The sequence below is a fragment of the Equus asinus genome, chromosome 7 (genome assembly GCF_041296235.1).
Source record: "Equus asinus isolate D_3611 breed Donkey chromosome 7, EquAss-T2T_v2, whole genome shotgun sequence".
NCBI classification, from domain to species: domain Eukaryota; kingdom Metazoa; phylum Chordata; class Mammalia; order Perissodactyla; family Equidae; genus Equus; species Equus asinus.
Window position 1 is genome coordinate 28,879,471 of NC_091796.1, and position 18,101 is coordinate 28,897,571.

General features: G+C 40.8%; 1 protein-coding gene across 8 annotated transcripts in view; it reads right to left on the reverse strand.

Moving 5' to 3' along the window:
* ARK2N (arkadia (RNF111) N-terminal like PKA signaling regulator 2N) overlaps nucleotides 1-16,731 on the reverse strand; it is a 76,727-nt gene extending 59,996 nt beyond the window's left edge. For 2 of the 8 annotated variants that reach the window (XM_070513117.1, XM_070513118.1), the window contains exon 1: nucleotides 15,938-16,226. The gene's annotated coding sequence lies outside the window, so the exon portion shown is untranslated. Of the gene's footprint in view, nucleotides 1-15,937 lie in introns of all 8 variants that reach the window. The other 6 variants (XM_014828969.3, XM_070513120.1, XM_070513115.1 and 3 more) reach the window with 6 other exon arrangements.
* Between the last annotated feature and the right edge of the window lie 1,370 nt (nucleotides 16,732-18,101).

Consider the following 18,101-nt stretch of genomic DNA (forward strand, 5'->3'; position numbering starts at 1 on the left):
TGTTTCTACTGACAAATTATTATTCTTTAAGCCTCAGTTTCCTTGTTTGTAAAAGTTCAGTCCTTGGTAGGATGAAATGAGTAACACATTTACAGCACCAAGTATGAAGTATACAAACACAAAGTCGAATTTCAAGAAATAGTACTTTTTAATCTTTATATTCTCTCTTCCTCCTCTTCAGTTCAAGTCCATCACAGAACTAACAAGTCATTTCTCTACAACCAAGGATTCATTCACGCATTCAATATACATTTCTTGAGCACCCAGTGTCAATTACTACGCCAGGCACTGGGAAATACACAGCACCTTTCTAACAGAACTTGGAGTCTAAGGAAGAGATGACTGAATGTTCACACAATTGAATAACACAAATAAATATAAAATTTATTACTGTGGCAAGTCCAGCAGAGAGAAGGTACGTTGGCACAATGAAAGGAGAAAAATGAGGAGGAATGTAACACAGCCTAGGAGATCTACAAAGGCTTCCTTGAGGAATAAATAGGAACCCACTGTTTTAAATAGGGGAGGGAGACAGATTTAAGCTGATTTGTACTTCAAAAAGACCACTCTGGCTGCACAGTGGAGAACAGGAGACAAAAATAAATGTCAGTAGAACAACTCAAAGGCAAGGCAAAAATTAACAGTAGCTCTGGACTGATGGTAGTGGCAACAGACAGATGTAGATGGACCTGGTAGACCACAGAGCAAATACAGGGGGTGAGACAGGTAGGTGTCAAGGACAAATCTTTGGTTTCTAGATTCTGCAACTACTGACGGTAGAACCAATCACTAAGGGGACACGAAAGACGTGTGTAGTGAATGGAGAGGGGAAAGGGACATCAAGAGTCTGATATCAGGCATAGGGAGTTTAAAGTGCCTTTGAAACATCTAAAGAAATGTTGAGGATGCACTAAGATATTTAATACTCAGCTCTAAAGCTCAGGAGAGGTCGAGGATGGATTTTCCTGCCAATAACATTAAAGTATCCTTGGCATTTCTAAGAAGACACCAAATAAAACAGTGAATTAAAAAATTCAAATCACTGAGATGGGGGGCTGGCCCCGTGGCCGAGTGGTTAAGTTCGCGCGCTCCGCTGCAGGCGGCCCAGTGTTTCGTTGGTTCGAATCCTGGGCGCGGACATGGCACTGCTCATCAGACCACGCTGAGGCAGCGTCCCACATGCCACAACTAAAAGAACCCACAACGAAGAATATACAACTATGTACCGGGGGGCTTTGGGGAGAAAAAGGAAATAATAAAATCTTTAAAAAAAAAAAAAAAATTCAAATCACTGAGAATCAGTACCATTTTCTCTACTTGTATCTCTCTGCAGCTGACTCTCACTGTACCTAAAAGTAATGACAGATGAAAAACAAAGGCAGCAAAGTAGAGAAGAAAAAATAATGTAGGTAGGAGTCAGAAACTTGGGTTCTAATCTCAGCTCGGCCACTAACTGTATAGCCTAGGATGTGTACCTTTGTTCTTTAGTTCCTAATCTGTAAAACTTAAAAAGGACTAGGGAGTGGGAATACAGACTCTAATGGTTGTTATGAGAAAAAGACCTGTTATCAAGAAACAACGTAAGATGCTTCAAAAAGTCTAAAGCATGACAGACATGTAATGTACTGCCAAGCAAACCACTTGAACACTTCTTAATATATACTTGTATGTATGTAGGAAAGAGCAGCAGCTGTTTTAGCAGTATTTTAGTACTAAACGTATATTCTTGTAAAACAAACTGCAAAGAATTCAGCCTCTGGCCTGACTGGATCAGACTGTTTGATGCCCAAGGAAACAATACATGTGTTTATATATACAAAAACCATAACATTATTAAAATCAAGCTGTTTAATTTCCAGAAAATCAGCTAAGCATTTAAATGCATAACCCACCCTCAACAACTCTACACGGTAAATATTATTACCCCATTTTACAGATAAGTACAAAGTTAGGAAATTTGCAAACACAGAGCCAATGCTGGAGTCAGGATTTTAACAGAAATGACTCCAAAGTCCAAGTTCTTCACCATTTATCACTCCATGGTATATCTCACCTAGCACTAAACCTTAAAATAATGAGCTGCTCAATAAATATTTGCTATTCAGGATAGTAATAAGGTCAATAAAAAGGTTGCTTCTGCTATAATTCTACTCTTTAATATTGTGATTTTCAGTCAAAAATGCTAAAGGATGTACTGCCAACACTTGGAAGCAATCAAGATGTCCTTCAGTAGGTGAATGATAAATAAACTGTGGTACATCCACACAATGGAATATTATTCAGTGGTAAAAAGAAATGAGCTATCAAGCCACGAAAAGACATGGAGAAAACTTAAGTGCACATTGCTAAGTGAAAGAAGCCAATCTGAAAAGGCTACATACTGTATAATTCCAACTATATGACATTCTGGAAAAGGCAAAACTAAGGAGACAGTAAAAAGATCAGCAGTTGCCAGAGGTTCAGGGGAAGGAGACATGAATAGGCAGAGCACAGAGGATTTTTAGGGCAGTCCAACTACTCTGTATGATACTATAATGGTAGACAGATGTTATTATACATTTGTCCAAACCTATCAACTGTGCAATACCAACAGTGAACTCTAACGTTAAACTATGGACTCTGGGTGATAATGACATGTCACTGTAGGTTCCTCAGTTGTAACAAATGTACCACTCTGGTGGGGGATCTTGATAATGGGGGAGACTATGCATGTGTGGAGGCAAGGGGTATGTGGAAAATCTCTGTACCTTTGATTCAATTTTTCTGTGAACCTAAAACTGCTCTATAAAAATTAAGTCAATTAAAATAAATAAATAAAAAATCTGTTAAAAAAATCAGTGGTTGTCAGATCAATGGAACAGAATTGAAAGCCCAGAGATAAAACCACACATCTATGGACAGCTAATCTTCGACAAAGGAGCAGAGGGCCTACAATGGAGAAAAGAAAGTCTCTTCAACAAATGGTGCTGGGAAAACTGGACAGCCACATGCAAAAGATTGAAAATTGACCATTCTTTTTCACCACACACCAAAATAAACTCAAAATGGATCAAAGACCTAAAAATTAGGCCTGAGACAATAAGTCTTTTGGAAGAGAATATAGGCAGTACACTCTTTGACATCAGTTTCAAAAGAATCTTTTCGGACACTATAACTCCTCAGTTGAGGGAAACAATAGAAAGAATAAACAAATGGGACTTCATCAGACTAAAGAGCTTCTTCAAGGCAAGGGAAAACAGGATTCAAACAAAAAAACAGCTCACTAATTGGGAAAAAATATTTACAAGCCACTTATCCGACAAAGGGTTAATCTCCATAATATACAAAGAACTCACACTGCTTAACAACAAAAAAACAAACAACCCGATCAAAAAATGGGCAGAGGACATGAACAGACATTTCTCAAAAGAAGATATGAATATGGCCAATAGACACATGAAAAGATGTTCATCATCGCTAATCATCAGGGAAATGCAAATCAAAACTACACTAAGATATCACCTTACACCCGTTAGATTGGCAAAAACATCCAAAACCAAGAGTGACAAATGTTGGAGAGGGTGTGGAGAAAAAGGAACCCTCATACACTGTTGGTGGGAATGCAAACTGGTACAGCCACTATGGAAAACAGTATGGAGATTTCTCAAAAAGTTAAAAATAGAAATACCCTATGACCCAGCCATCCCATTACTGGGTATCTATCCTAAGAACCTGATATCAGAAATCTCAAGAGTCCGTTGCACCCCTATGTTCATCGCAGCATTATTTACAATAGCCAAGACGTGGAACCAGCCTACATGCCCAGAAACTGATGATTGGATAAAGACGATGTGGTATATATACACAATGGAATACTACTCAGCCATAAAAAAGGACAAAATTGGCCCATTCACAACAACGTGGATGGACCTTGAGGGTATTATGTTAAGCGAAATAAGCCAGTCAGAGAAAGACGAACTCTATATGACTCCACTCATAGGTGGAAGTTAGTATATTGATAAGGAGATCAGATCGGTGGTTACCAGGGAAAAGGGGGGGTGGGGGAGGGCACAAAGGGGGAAGTGGTGTACCCACAACATGACTAACAAAAATGTACAACTGAAATCTCACAAGGTTGTAATCTATCATAACATTAATAAAAAAAAAAAATCAGTGGTTGTCAGGGGAGCGTGGAGAAGGGGAAAGAATGAATAAGTGGAGCAAAGGAGATACTTAGGGCAATATGATTATTCTGTTAGATACTGTAATGACGGATAGGCATTAGGTACTTGTCAAAACCCATAGAACTGTTATTCCATGTTATTTAACATAGTATTTCTGTTTTTCAACAAAAACAGTGAGCCCTAAAGTAAACTTGGACTTTAACAGTGTATCAATATTAGTCCGCCAATTGTAACAAATAAACCAAACTAATGCAAGATGTTAATAATAGGGGAAACTGATGGGGGGGAATTGCAGGAACTCTGCATTGTCTGCCTAATTTTTCTGCAAACCTAAAAGTGCTCTAAAAAGTGAAGTCTATTAATTTTTTTTAAAAAAACTGTTAGCCTGGAGTTGCTGGGGGACCAACTCTGCCCTCAAGAGAAGAAAGCCTGGCTGAAAACAAAGCCCACAAAGAAAAGCAGTAGAGAGCCAGTACATAAAGAGAGAAAAATAGTGCCCAGATGATATCAAATGCTCCCAGATATCCAACAGGGCCAGAGGCCAGTTGTACACTGGACTTATCACAGTTAAATGAACCTATTAAAATTCATCTTTGCTTTTAGAAAAATGTATGTGATGCTACTATATATGTCACAGTCGTCTTCTGCATAAACATCTTCATAGGAGCTAGGGTCACAGCATACAGAAAACCACTGCAGCTAAATGGCTTTACTTGTAGACTTCGTGGAAAAGGTAACAAGAAAGCAATCTGCATTACCCTGGCCTTTGCTCCTCAGCCTCAAAAAACTGGTGCTGCTGGTAAATTTTAGACACAGCATAAATACTCAACCATCAATTAGCCACGACCTCAATGTTTTCAACAAGTTTCAAGGGATATTTTAAAAAGCAAAAAAGATATAGACAATTTCATTTGAAAAACCCACTAAAAGAACGCTTCAGTCACTAATGATTTAAAAAAAGAAATCAATGAATGTTTTATTGCTTACTTGGAGGCATTTTTAAAAGCTGAATTTAAAAAGATACACAGAATAAGTGGTCTACTCACACTGACAACTATCTAAACAATTCTATTTAGGTTTTCAGAACATTTTAATTATTTTTATTAATTATTGCTTATAATTAACCTGAAATGTATAATCCTCATTTCTAAGAAAAGAATATGTAGGTCAATGGCCAAGATATATTTAGATAGATTTAGATAGATATATTTAGAACAGTTTCTGAATTTCCAACCTGCTTCTTAACCTAAGACTAGATCATGCTACACAAGTAGCCGCCCTTAACCAAAATCAAAGTTCTGAATATCTGGATCTTTACAAAAGATAAATTAGGTTACACATTTAAAAGACAAAATTTTAATGCAGACTTAAAATAAGTTTTCCTAACATATTTGAAATTTGATATTTAAAATTTGGTTCTGCCCACAAATATATAAGAATATATCTCCTGTGTAAATCAAGGCACATCTACATTTTACAATGAAGAAGGTAAAGACTGGTCCCTACTTAGAACCACGGTTTCTTTATACACATCTCCTTACAATTAGAATAAGATTTGAATTTTTTTTTAAAACCTACAAGGTACACATTGCTCAAATCTCATTTCAACATCATTTTGCCTCATTAGGCTCCAAAGTCTTCAGCACACCAAGATCTTTTCTGACTCAGGATTTTGCACTTGCTGTTCCCACTGTCAGAAAAGCACTTCCCAGCTCTTTGCGAGGTTGGCTCTTTCTTATATTTCAGGTCTCAATTCAAATTCACCTTAAAAAGGCCTTCACTAAATGCACTGAATGCCTCCTGTTGCCCATACCTCATGATTCTCTATTTTTTTTCTTTTTCTTTTTTTTTTAAAGATTGGCACCTGAGCTAACAACTGTTGCCAATCTTCTTTATCTTTTATTTCTGTCTGCTTTTTCTCCCCAAACCCCCCAAGTACATAGTTGTATATTTTAGTTGTGGGTCCTCCTAGCTGTGGCATGTGGGATGCCGCCTCAACATGGCCTGATGAGTGGTGCTGTGTTCGCACCCAGGATCCGAACCAGCAAAACCCTGGGCCGCTGTAGCAGAGCACGCAAACTTAACCACTTGGCCACCGGGCCAGCCCCCTCTCTTTTTTTTTAAAGTGTCTAAAATTACCTTGCTTATTTATGTGTTTCATTTACTGCCTGCTTCATAGAATATAAGATAGAAGACGGCAGGGACTTTGTCTCGTTGAATACTATACCCACAGCACCTAGAAAAAACCCAACACACAGCAGACACAATATTTGTTGAACAACAAATACTTATGCTTAGTATTTATCAAGCAAAAAGACATTTCACTAGGCCCTGTGGTTAACAAGTCCCATACCATTTAAAAATAAAATGTTTTATTAAAATAAAATCTTAAGAATGCTTTGATTTTTACAAAATTGACATTTTAAAATCCCATACATTTGTTAACAATTTCCAAACCATTTAAAATTTTTAAGGACAAGCTCTGCTATGAGAGCAGTTAACATTTATTTCAGCTCTGATTTAATCTACAAATGTATCATTAGCATAACACGTGCCATTCAGATATGCATAATATTGATAAAGGGTTTAAAAATGAATTATTTTTTCAAAACAGCAGCCACAGGATATGCAAATGGTATGCCATATTCTTGCTTAGATCTATGGCTCAATTAGTACAAGCTATTAATGTTTAAATAACAAATACTAAGTCATTTCATAATTTGGTTTTGCCCACAAATATACAAGAACACAGCTTTTGTGTAAATCAAGGCATATCTTCATTTTACACTTAAGAAGACAAGACTGCTCCTTTGATAATTTTCCCTAAAAACAAAACAACAATTGCTTTGATTCATTTTATAGAAACCACACAACCACCACTTCTTTGGTATATTTATATTTGAAGAAAACTGTATAGTTTTCCATACTGCACTTAAAATTATGCCAAAGGCAACCAAATGGTTAATCAATAAAAGAAAAACTATGCCACATAAGGAGGGAAGAAAGAGTTATTAAGCAAGGGAGTTGCAGTCTAAATAGCCTCACAGCAGTCTAGTCTAAACAAATTTTTTAAAGCTATTTTTTTAATAGGCTTAGCTTCAAAATCCACAAATTGTTAGCTAGCTAACAATATTCAACTATACATGTCTCTTACTGAATTTATGATTCATTCAAAAATGATGCACTCTCCTAGCACTAAAAATCAAAGTATTTGGCCTGCTTCTATACTTTGTAAAAAATACTTACTTCTTAAATGGATGGGACTTAAAAAAAAACCAAAGTCATGGGACCACCACCAACAATGTAGCTAACTCTAAGATAACAGAAGTTTCTGCCTCCAAGACAGTTATGACATAAAACAGATTATAGCTTGCATCCACTGCTAACTCATCTTTTTAAAGTAGTAGTAAGTGACTTCCCTAATAATTGGGACCAAGGTTAAAAAAACAAAATCCTCACAATCAGTTGTGGGTCTCTGAAACCAATCTCTTAGCTCTTTGTCAAACTCTGCCTACTCTACACCTAGAAACTTTAAAAAAAAAAAAAAGAAAGAAAAAAAGGCCAAAATTCAGGTGTTTTGAAGTTTTGCCTGGTTTTGCTTTTTAAATAAACCAGAACAGGAGACAGGGACCAAGAGATAAATCACAACCCATGAAGATAAAACTAGAATGAAGCAGGGCTTTCAAACAATATTGTGTGCCTACTTCCTACTGGTGTGTGCAACTGTCACAGATCATAAAGTGTTAGAGAAGCTGGATATCAGAATAGCTATTGTGACAATTTAATGGTAGGGGAGAATCACAATAATAGCAATCATGCAAAAAAAAATAGCACCTAACAATTGTTACCTTATTTTTCTGACTGTGGTACACAAATATACTGCTGTAAGAAGGTGGTTTTTAAAGCAAACACACACACACATATAGCAATGACTGACAAAATTTAAGCCCAAGAAATTAAGAGTTTACATGGGGGAGGAGGAAAATAGCACATTATGAGGAAAGCAATTAAAAACAAGTTATTTGTACAAATGTTTTTACTCTCGCTCCTCAGCCCCATTATATTACAATCTCCTTTGAAAATAGGGATTAAGTTAATTATCTTCACTTCAGTTATAGTTCCTAACAAGTAACAATTAATACTTGTTGAATTGATGAATTAAATCATTTTTAAAGTTCACCAAGACCACAAATGAAATCTTTGTTTGCTTAATAGTACTACTGACTTGTATATAAAAATATATTCCAGGGGCCAGCCCTGTGGCTGAGTGGTTAAGTTCGTGCGCTTTGCTTCAATGGCCCAGGGTTTCACCGGTTCGGATCCTGGGCGTGGACATGGCACCGATCATCAGGCCATGCTGAGGTGGCGTCCCACATGCCACAACTAGAAGGACCCACAACTAAAAATATACAACTATGTACCAGGGGACTTTGGGGAGAAAAAGGAGAAATAAAATCTTTAAAATATATATATACACACACACACATATATTCCATTACAGAGAATCAATATGATTTCTGATAGAGTAACTCTCCTTTTATCTTTCCACATAAAAACATAAGACAAAAACTGACACAACTGTTAATAGCTTAGTGAAGCTGTTTCCTTATATTTAGAATACTGTATATAAAGTGATTGTGTATTTATGCATAAAGATGCAAAAATTAGACACTACAAAACAAAATATCTTAAGCCGCATCAACACAAATATGATATAAAGAGCCGTTTCTCACTAAAAATCAAAATGAAGTCCCCTCTCCCCAGACATTCAGTTCTAGGAGAAGATTCATACAACAGTGATATTCCCATCTTTCCCCCTCTTCCCCCCCCGCAGGAAGATTAGCCCTGAGCTAACATCTGCCAATCCTCCTCTTTCTGCTGAGGAAGACTGGCCCTGAGCTAACATCCATGCCCATCTTCCTCTACTTTATATGTTGGATGCCTACCACAGCATGGCTTGCCACACAGTGCCATGTCCGCACCCGGGATCCGAACCAGCGAACCCCGGGCTGCTGAGAAGCAGAACGTGCACACTTAACCGCTGCACCACTGGGTCAGCCCCCCAAGTCTTTTGAAATAGAAAAACTAACCACTTTTCCAATTTTTGTAAGTAAACAGTAACTTACTTTAATGACAACAGTTCTCTTATCTTAAATAAGCACCAATATCTCAAAACAAATTTTGCTTTCAAAGGACTTCTTTCAATTATTTGTCAGGATTTGGGGTTACTTTTTCCACTGAAAAGTTGCAGCATGGATAATGTGGACAGGGCAGGACCAAAGATGAGGACTGAAATAAAAACACCAACAGAATTACAATATAGTAGAAATAGTTGCTTTTCTCCACAGCAACTCATCCCTTCCCTTCACTTAGCTCTCAAAAGGAAGAGGCTGAAGAGGCCAAAAACAAGACAAAGTATAAAAGATTGAGAATGGGAATGATGAAAGGCATTAAGAGTGAAGACTTATGAGTAATTAATTATTTTTGCCCCCCCTTAAAGGAAGAAAAATGAGAGAGAATATACTTTACAGAAACTGAATCTGAACAAACTTCTAAGCCTAATACAAATTAACAAGAAACCCAGGGGACAGAGGAACATGTTTAACACCACCACAGGAATGTAACTGGCAAATCCAAACTGTGGGAAAACTCCTGTGGCTTCAACAAACAATTTGCCAGGAAAAAGAAAGGGGGGGAACCATAGATTACAAAACAATGCACAGACCTTATTTGACTCGATCTGAATAACTTTAAAAACACATTTATGAGATAATGGGAAAATCTGAATATCATATGATATTAAGGAATTACTACTAATTATTTTTCAGTGTGATAATAGTTAATTGGGTTTTTTTTCTTCAAGAGTGAAGTTAACCAAGAAACTGGAGGGCTAAAAGGTTGGAGACACAGAAAGGGAACACTAAAAATTAATGCAGCTGAATGGATTTGGCCTACCCTGAACTGAAATATAAATTGTGAGACTGCAACATGGGAAGAGAGCAGCTTTGCCTGCTTGCCAGCCAACCTTCTCGCCAGTGATATAAGCTCTATAAATAGACCAAGAGTGATAATGCCTGCTCAAATCACTTCGTGATGCAGATACTACCACTACTGACATCTATCTGGCCCAGCACCAGGGCTGTGAATAAACCAGCATCAAGTAAGAAGCCAAGGAAGTTACCAAACGCAAAGAATGGACCGTGGCTAATGAGAGACCCTCTAAGTACTCAAACGGACCATGAGTGTAATCAAGAATAACTGAAAACAAAGGCTCTAGATTTCCTCCAAGTTTTCTGCTCTGGCCATTTTCTATCTCCCTCAGAAGACAGTACACATAAAGATGGGTCGCCAAGTGCTGGGACCTAAGGTCCCCAAGATAAATGTTGCCAAAAACCTATTCTCTATACATGCCCTCGGGCTCATAGCAAATTGTTTAAGCGATTGTGGTGGAGAAAAATAACGGGAAATCCTTGATGAAAAAACGTTGATTTAAGAATAAACTATGCTTCTACACTAAGTTAAAACTAAGGCAGACAGGATACTGCTTAAAATCTTAACCACATGAGGTTTTTGTTCTTAATACAGAAATGAAAACAGTCCTGTTTTCCTAGAGTTTTAGTCCACACCCAACATCCCTATCGTCAACAATACCTTTCTCTAATTACAAGGCACCTGACAAAACGCTGACTCTGGACATCATAAAAGCTATTTTTTTAAACAAACAAGTCAGTGAAAAATAACTTCTACTGATCCCTTTGGTCAGTATCTTGTTTCCCTAATGTCAACTACACTAATGAAAACTTAAATTTCTAGGTTACCTAGGTACAATCCTAGTTTATCCACATTCTTGGGAATGGCGGTTATAAGTTTCTTTTTTTGGTGAGGAAGATTCTCTCTGAGCTAACATCTGTTGCCAATCTTCCTCTCTTTTTTTGAAGAAGATTAGCCCTGAGCTAACATCTGTGCCAATCTTCCTCCATTTTGTATGTGAGTTGCTGCCACAGCATTGCTTGAAGAGTGGTGTAGGTCTGCACCCAGGATCCAAATCTGCGAAGCCCAGCTGCCAAAGCAGAGCATGCCGAATTTAACCACTACAGCACAGGGCCAGCCTCTGGCTATAAATAAGTTTTAGCAGATTTAATTTTGTTGCTCAATCAGAACTAATTTACTAATATATGGACTTGAATTCTACACAAAGAAAAAAATATCTTGTAAATGAACTGGCAGTACAAAAAAGGAACATTCATGTCTCTGATCATTTTCTTTTAAAATTAGAGACCTACTTAAGAAAAATGCTGGGGCCAGCCCCATGGCCGAGTGGTTAAGTTCACGCACTTGGCTTCGGTGGCCCTGGGTTTCACCAGTTCTGATCCTGGGCGCAGACATGGCACCACTCACCAGGCCATGCTGAGGCAGCATCCCACATGCCACAACTAGAAGGACCCACAACTAAAATATGCAACTATGCCCTGGGGGGCTTTGGGGAGAAGAAGGAAAAATAAAAAAATAAAAACAAAAAATCTTAAAAAAAAAAAAAAGGAAAAGAAAAGAAAAATGCTATTTTCCATGACCTTATTTTTTTAAAGATTTTATTTTTCCTTTTTCTCCCCAAAGCCCCCCAGTACATAGTTGTATATATTCTAGTTGTGGGTCCTTCTAGTTGTGGTACGTGGGATGCCACCTCAGCATGTCCTGATGAGTGGTGCCATGTCCGTGCCCAGGATTCGAACTGGTGAAACCCTGGGCCACTGAAGCCAAGCACGCGAACTTAACCACTAGGACACCGGGCGAGCCCCCTCCATGACCTTATTTTAAAGGATTTTACAAAGAAAAAGACTAACTCCATACTATAGTTGTTTTGTTTGACAATACTTTTTTCTCCTACAGCCTACTTTTCCTCTCCACATTTCAGAGCAGGAAAGAAACTTAGAAATCATCTGGTTCACTAGATTTGAGTTCCTTGGGCAGAAATGGTTTCTTTGATCTTTGTACCCATCCCCATCTGGCACCTAAGTGCTCAATAAACGGATTTTTAATTTAACCAGGTATAAATACTCCCATATACAAATAAATAAGTTCTGTGGATAACTTTCTACTTCTGGTTAATCTTCCTTTAACTTGAAAAACTCATCCGAGTAGTTTTAAAATTAAATAAAGTCAAATTAATACTCAGGATTTATACCCTCTATCAGTTGGCTATTAAGTGTCACAATCTGAGCAAAGAGGAATGGGGTCCCTATTTTGAATAAACACATGAAAGAGAATAGAAACAAAATTTAAACAGTGTAAATTAAAGCCACAAACCCTAAATAAGGAAATCATGAAATCTGAGTCATACTGGTCATTTTACAGTTTTTTAAAATCACGTTTACTATTATCAGCTGCTACTAATATGTTATAATAAATATGTGTAATATATACAACACACATTTCCTCTCCTAAGCTAGTTCAGGAACACAGAAGAGAATAAAACAAGTAAGACACTTCTAGTTTCACCCTGCTCCCTCCTTTTACCACAAGGACCTGTAGGCAGAGTGTGAGAACTGACTGACCATCAATCCCACTTCTGCTGAGAAGCTGCCCAGAAAGAAGCAGAAAACACTGTTTATTTCCCTTAAGTTCAATCATGACTCCTGAAAGAGTAAGGAAAGTAGGTACAACTAAAGATAAAGGCTAAAAGGATTCAGAAAAGTTTCATGACAAGAGTCAAACCTAAATTTAAGACTGGAATTTGACAACTCAAGAAAAATAACTACTTTAGTCTGATGATCAATAATCAACCCAAAATAAAGAAATAAAACCAAGAAAATTTCTACTCACTGAAGGATAAAGAAAAATCTTTCAAAAGGAATGCCTATCTTGTCCTTCACATTCCACCTGAGTTTTTTCCCCTAAAAGAGGAAAATGAGTAACTCATCAGCAGACTAAGGTACCTTCACAACCTGGCCCTCCCTTCATCTACCCTACGTGTCCCTCTGGAAATTCACGGCACTGGTCACACTTAACCATTTAAGCTCAGTGATACTCATGACTTCACTTAGGCTGTTCCCTAGCCTGGAATGCCCACCTGGAAATCCATCTGACACCTCAGGTTTAAATGTGTTTAAGTCCTTTACCATCTGGACCTTGTCAGTCTTTCTCACCACTATAGCACTAGCAAGCAGAGCACTATTATGCACAGTAAGCAATCAACAAATTCATGTTATGAGAATAAAAAGGTTCCACCCAAATGTTTTGTCCTCTGTGTTTTCTCAATAGCTTGTCTCCCTTTCTATAGTCTCATAACTTTTTATTTAGTTATTAATACGTTTGTTTCATTTTTACTACATAATTACAGCTACACAAGGAACTTTATTTGAGCCCAAACGCTTTACTAAAATAACAGAGAATGCTGAAATCATTATGGTTCAAAACAATACACATTAACAGTACAATTATTTTTCACCTTTTACAGGTTTTTTCAAGTACTGTCAATTTAGTAAACATAAATATACATTGTATTCATATCTCTAGTTAAGTGCAGGAAAATTAGGAACGTCTAAGATGATTTATCAAAGTTATAAATGTAGGGTTTGAGTCTCTAGTATATACCAGTTCCAAATTTTAAAAACAAAAAACAAAAACATTCTAACCGCCCATCAGTCAAGTCTATTCATGCATACATCAGAATAAAACCGTAAGACTGAAGATCCCAGCAAAACAACCCCTGGAATAATAAGTGACAACACAAGCTCCCAGAAGTTACTAGTCATGTAATAAAACAGACTTAAGGTACCAATGTCACTTATGAAACAGAAACCTTTGAAGGACATACACTGAAGACTCAGTTCTAACAGAACTGCATTAAATTAAAGCTCAATTTACCTTTAACATACAAGTCGTGGATTAATCATGAAGACTATAAAATAGAGTATTATTATGACACTCTTTCATAAACGCATTTAAAAGTAATATAAACTTGAACTAGTAATATAACAACTACATTTATGAAGCTAACAATAGGGCAAGTTTCCAGCTCCAAAATCCAGTCCATGCCATTTTTCACAAAAAGATGTCAGAAGAAAAAATTTTCCACTAAGGAATCATATTTAGCTGATGCACTAAGTATAACCACCCTTGAAGTTTTTCCCTTTCACGTTTTATACACCTATTTTGAAGTTTACATCTATGTTAACATTACGAAAAAGACATGGTTTGAAGTTTTAAGATTACAGTGGTACTGAGAAGCACTCTGAATCTGATTTAGAAATGTCTAAAAATATATTTCGCATTTAATAGAACCGCGTGAAACTTCACTAAGGTTCTTTTTAAAGTAGCACAGGTCAAGGCAGTAAATTCCATCTTAGTTTCCTGAATTCAAATTTAATCCATTATTTTATATTTACTGAGCACCTACGGTGCATAAAGCACTCAACTAGGCATCGTATCAGCCAGATTACTCAACCAAAACATTACACTTCCTACTTAACACTGTGACTCCTCAGGACATCACGTAATAACTATCAATTGCAGGCCTCTAAAAATGCTTGTTAAACCAAAAGGCAATGCTCTTACTGGAGGAATCCAGATTGCCAGGATCAGCAAAACATTAGTAAGTTAATAGACTCCATCCTTAAAATATCCTAGAAGAAAGGGAGTGATTCTAACTGTTAGCAAGGGCCCAACGACACTACACAATAACAGCCTAAGCAAAACTGCCAGATGTATTTGTAATTTAGAGGCCCAACCTTGACCAAGCATCATCAGTGGGATTTTTCATCCTAATGGGCGGAAGGATTCAGAAAGCAGAAGCTCATCCAAGCATCAAGTGCTCCAGCGCTTCAATCTGGGAGAACGAGTACAGACGTTCATTCCTTTAACCTGTGAGCATCTATCCTGTGACAGCGGAGAGGACGATTTAAAAGGGAGAATGTATGACGGGCGGGGCTGTTGGGGGGACTGCTGAGATGGGCGCTACAAGAAATAAAGTACAGAGCACGAAGTGCTACTGGGGAAGAGAAGAGACTTCTCTCTGGGAAGAGTCAGAGAAGACGATGATCTTTAACTTGGGGCTCGTCAGTTTACATCCTCCCTGGTTTTCCAAATAAAGTTGACAAACTCGCTAGAAGAGGTCAATTTTGGCGACTGACACATCCCTCCCGTTGACTAGAGGCGTCTGCCGACCGAAGGCAGTGGAAGCGCCGAGAGGCAGGCGGCGCCAAGCTGAGAAAGCCTCTCTTCCCTCCTCCTAGGCCCCGGCGGCCGCCCGGGCTCCCAGGAGTAGGGGCAGGTGTCGGCGTCAGACCCCGGCTCGCGGGGCTGGCGGAGTTGGCAGAACTGCCACCACCACTTCCCCGGCGGCCCCGGGCGCCGCAAAGTTGCGTGAAGACAACTCCAGGGCCGCAAAGCCGCTGCCCCGCGCGGCCCCTCCAGCCTCTTCTCGGCCCCCGGGAAAAGGGACCCGCCTGCCCGGGCCCCAACGGCCCAGGGAAGGGGGTGCTCGGCCCGCCAACTCGGCCGGGAGGACGCGAGGGTCAGCAGCGGGCGGGCAGCAAGGGGTCAGGGCTGTCCGCCCCCCTCGTTAGCCCCACCGGGGCTGAGCGTCCCGCCACGTCCGGGCGCGAACGCCCGGCGCCCGGCAGCCCCGCCCGTCACGACCCCCGCGCCCGGACGCCGCAGAGCCCTCCCCGCGGCCCGCACCGCTCCGACTCACTGCGACCCCTCCCCCGGACGCCGCCCGGTCCCACGGTTCGACCGGCAGCCGGGCCGGGGCCCTGCGCCCCTTCCCGCCTCACCTGCGCTCCGCGGCGGCTCCGCGCCTCCTCGCCCGCTCCGCACGCCCCGTCGGGGCACGCACCGACCTCCCGGCCGGGACTCTCCCGGCCTCGGTGACTCGGGACGCGACGGCCACCACCGCCTTCTCCTCCTCAGCACAAGCCCCGGCGGCGAGCAGAGGGTCGCGGTCAGAGCCCCGCCGGGGCAAAAGCTAATCGCGCCGCCTCCGCAGCCTCCACCACCAAGTGCCTTCACTCGTCCGCGCCGCCCGGAGAAAATGTCACCAGAGGCCGTTCCGCTCGGCGCCTCACTTCCGCCCGGAACCACAGAGCCCGTGTCCGTCGGCTAGAGCGGCCGCTGCGGCGAGGGCCTCCAGGGACTGGAGCGGGAAGCCGAGGGAAGCCAGACAGCGCCATCTGGCGGGAGGGAACACGCGCTCCTCCCGCTGCAGAGCGCCTGGCGCGCGGGCACCGGCTTCGCGGCTTCTTTCTCGCGCTCCCTCCATCTGATCACGCAGCTCCCTTCCAGAAATGTCTTTCCCAGCGGCTCGGAAAGGCAGTCAATGCAAGCCAAGGGCAATGCCCTAAGAAAAGGACAGCGCTCCCTTCGCCGTGCGCTGCTCACTACTCACCCCTCCTGAAGCCTTTCCAAATGAAGCTCGTGGTGTCTGAATCCTTGAGTCACTCCAGCAGCTTGTCCGCTCGCTTCTCTCTCCACTTTTTCACGGACGCCGACAGCTCGGCTCTGGGAGACTCGACTGTGCTCTTCTCCTGCGGTGGCATCACCATCCCGCTCAAGTTTCTGGACGGGAATCTTGCAGGCCTCGCAGATAGACCGCCACCTGCTGGTGAGACAGGGGCCTCCAGGGAGACCCCGCTCCGACCCTGCGCGCGTTGCAGACGCCCCAAATTCCACCTCTGCAGAGTCACTCCTCTGACTTTCGGTTCACCCTGGGAAGGGTGACGCACCGGCGCACTCTATGAATTTTCGAGGCCCTTCCTTGAGGTCTGGGATCGGGAGAAACTTGCTGGATGTGGGACCCAAAGAAAGGTGAGGTGGGCGCAGGCCACCTGGCGGGTGCAGGGCTGAGAAAGAAGAGGTGCTGAGAACAAACTTGCCAACTCAATATCTAGCCAAAGGCCTGCGCTCCCTAAAAGTAGGACCTGGAGAAATAAATGAATAAATAAGGGCTTGAGGAGAAAATATAAAAGGCCTTTACCTTTTCAAGCCATGTTGGGACCTGGAGTGATGCTCCTCAAGAGGACATTCTGAAAATCACAGGGCTGGCCCCACACTTCCCTTAATGTCGGTGTCTCCTTTAGGTCAGGCCCTTCAGCTCCTCCAGTTTGCTCATTTATGCTGACTCCCTACAGGCCTGGGAGTTTTCCATCCCTGACTAAATGAGTAAATTGGTAAAATAATTTTATAATAATAGCTAGCTGTTATTTTAATGCCTACAATGTGCCAGGCACTGTACTATGCATTTAAATGGGTTCATTCATTTAATCCTTAGAACAAACCTATGAGTTTGGTAGTATCACTAGCCCCAGGTGACAAAGGTGGAAACTGAGGCACAGAATGGTAAAGTGACATGCCCATGGTAACACACCAGTAAGTGGCAGGACTGGACTCCAGCACAGACAGAGCCTGCCTTCACCAACCGCTACCACCAACCACCTCCTCAAGATTCCCTGAGATCGTGGTGTGCCAGATAACCGTTTCATCTATGTATGTTATTTTGCCTGTTCATTCTTTAATTTATTCATTTATTTCTCTGCTACCTTAGTCGTCAAGGAATTTGAGAGATTGTGGGGCGTCACAAGAACCCAGGCTCATTCAGGAGAAAAAGAGGAAAAAAAATAAGCAGCTACTAACATCACAGCTGTCAGTCTTGGAATGAATGAATGTGGACTAATACATTCCGTTTTAAAACAACTCCTTGACAGTCTTATCTCATCAATGCTGTAGAGATCCTGGAGGAGGACCCTGACTACTGAGGTACCCTTTGGGCTCCTTTTCCTGTTTGATACCAACAAGTCAGTTCCCTACAGTGAATGGACTGTGCATATTTTTGGAGGCTGGGGCGTTTGATATCCTAATTACTAATATCCCTGTTACCACCATAGTCAGATTGCTACGTAGAGCAATTGCTTTGTTCCCTTTCTGGAGGAGCATGAAGGGCCG